We start from the raw sequence: 2,974 nt of genomic DNA, 5'->3' as shown, positions 1-2,974 counted from the left end.
ATCCATCCATCCATCCATCCATCCATCCATCCATCAAGCCTTACGTTTTTAAAGGAGACGTCTAGTTTTTCATTGACAGTCCGTCAGGAAACATCAGCTGCTTTTTTGTGTTTGGTTGACAGAACGGTGAAGGTTGATCCCTCTCAGCCCCCCGGGCCTGTTTCCCTCTTTTCTTTTGTGTTTTGTGCAATGAGCGCTTCCTGCAGTGCATGAAGAAGAAGTGATTCAGCCTGCTGAGAGCGTACAACACGGGCACAGAAAAGGTGACACCAGCCTCACCATCTCACTTCATCCAACACTTATCCTGCCCTTCAGAAGGGCACGCAGATGAGTCAACGTTATTTAAAAGGCCACAAGCCAGTGACATTTTTTGGTCGGGGCAAAAATAGAGAAATGTTCTCATTCTCAATTCCACCCTCTTTTTCTTGTTATTCACCTTCTCACCCTGCTGTCCTGTACATCCCACACGTCTGGAAGTGTATAGCTTCTCACTGGCTAGACTGTGAGACAGATGCACAGACAGGCAGGCAAATGGCACTTGTAAATATAAAGCCAGACAGAGCTGTGGATGTGTCACTGGTTGTCCTCTTTTCACACAGATGGGAATATTTTTGCTTGTCCAAAAAAAAAAAAAAAAAGAAAGAAGCTAATTAGGTTGTTCTCGAATGAAGAGATGAAGGCAGAGGACGTTACATAATAGCTGAAGAGGAAAGTTGGTGCTAAAGTAACAAAAGTAGAACAAAAACTATTCATGAAGATGAACAGAGAGAAGCACAAAAAGACAAAAAACAATAGTCCAGATTGGAGTACAGAAGGCAGTGATGGATTACGCCTGGCAGTGAGGAACGTGTTTTTGCTGGGGGAGCACTATCCAAAATCTCCCCTGCAGCTTCTGCCTGCACTGATGAAACACTTAAATGCTCTGCTAGGAACCGTTGAGCAAAGTGAGCTCCTCTTCAAGTGCTTACTGGTCTTCCGTTCTCCTCAACACAATCATTTCAGTAAACAAAACAAAACAGGGTACTTATGAGTCATTCTGTAATTCATACTGCAACATTTTGATTGCTCTGTGAATAGATTTATTAGTTTCTTGAAATGTGCTGCCCTCTGCAGAGATGAAAATCAACTGCAGGAAAATAAAAATGCTGTGTGCAAAGGGATCTTCACTCCCAAACTAGGCATTTTATGTAACTAATCTGGTTGTGTAAGAGACAAACTGTGCCTCATTATAATAACTTCACAGCAACGTTCCCATAGACATATTGTGAGAGCAAAATCATTTCTACTGTAACTGCACATATTTCATCATGAACATCTTCCACTTCCCGCTGAACATTTGGCTTCAAATCTCCAGTGGGGTCTTTTCTTTGCTGTTGTTTCGCCCAACTTTTTCTTTATTCTTGACGCCTTTACTTGTTTTAGGTAGTGTTGGTTTTCCTCAGGGTTGGAGACAGCAGACAGCCTGCAGATGGCTGGGTGCTCTGAGGAAAGGAGGACGAAGATTAGAGCCGACAGGCAGAGAGGCCACGTGAAGGCTGGTAATGCAGGACGTCACTGGAGACACTGGAGCGTGACATGCTATATGAGAGGCACCTGCACATGCTGGAGAAAGTTTCTAACTTACCACAGACATCACTTTTAAGCTTGCTCAAGTCACACTATAGATTCAGGAAGTAGCAGGAAATTAAACCAGTAATATATTTCATCATGACGCTTTCTGCATACCTACCAAACGAATGACTAACCAAGCAGTTTTAATGTTACCTCATGTGACAGATAGTGTTTGCCACATTATTAGCATAGAAAATGCCTCCAACAGCCTGAGTAAATATCTCTATGAGGAGCAGCTAGAGCACCAAACGTCAAAGAGCAACACCAAAATCTTCATTCAACCTTTATTTATACAAGTTAGTCTCATTGAGCCATGGGGACTCATAAACTACTTTCATAAACTACTTTCATAAACTACCTTCATAAACTACTTTCATAAACCAAATGATGTATAGCATCATCTTTTTTTTCTCATTGGCTCTGGAACAAGGCGTACACGTTTCTTCCCTCTCCCTGTTCTCTTCCTGCGTTTTTTCTTTCTGTCTGTGTATAGGAGCTCCTATTTTTACACATCTTCCGAAATGAAAAGTACTGTTATAGATTGGACTTTCGAGGCAAATGACAAAATCTTTTCAACAGGGTCCTGGAGAACCCTCATCTGCTCAGACGACACGCATGCAGCTGGATATATCTCTGGGGAAGTGGATTGTGATGTGTCTATCTCTGCTGTCGATCGAGGATGCCAAAATTGCATATAATTGGATTTGTGGCAACAGGTTTCCTGTGTTTGAAATAGTCTAGTTCCTGGTCTATCAACATACAAAGAAGACAGCCGCAGCTAATTTGGCCCTCGTCAGGCTGCTGCCTTTGTGAAGGTTTGGTTCATGCTTTGAGGACTCAAAATCTGCTGATTTACAAGCTAAACCATAAGATGGAAGTGATTCGAATCGCAGGCCACCTGCGGCTTTGGGACTCGTCAGCATGAAAACGACCTTGAAGAGGCTCGTAAGCACGGACCAGTAGAATGCATCTTAATCTGGCCATTTTGGATCTTGAATGTACCAGTACAGACTCAAGGCTGACAAAAAAAATAGTCTGCCTGAATAAATCAACAATTGTGAATGATCTGAATCTGACTCCCCGGTTGGCCTCGCCACAGGCCGACTTATCAATTTCTCCTGGGAAATGTATAAACTAAGGAAAAGCTCTGTCTATCGCAAACACCCCCCATCTTTTATGGAGGCTTATCAGAACTGTGCCGGCTGACCATCATCTTATCAGGACAATGGACTATATCTGTTTAGTGCTTCATGGACCGCCTCATCGTCAAATGCATATGTAATAAATGTGCTTTAGCTGGCAGAGTTTTTTTTTTAATGTTTTAAATTGTGTCCTGTTAGGACAAGGTGCTAATAGATCTTTT

Source organism: Nematolebias whitei, chromosome 18, assembly GCF_014905685.2.
Source record: "Nematolebias whitei isolate Nwh7 chromosome 18, NemWhi1, whole genome shotgun sequence".
Taxonomy (NCBI): domain Eukaryota; kingdom Metazoa; phylum Chordata; class Actinopteri; order Cyprinodontiformes; family Rivulidae; genus Nematolebias; species Nematolebias whitei.
This window is presented reverse-complemented; position numbering follows the sequence as displayed.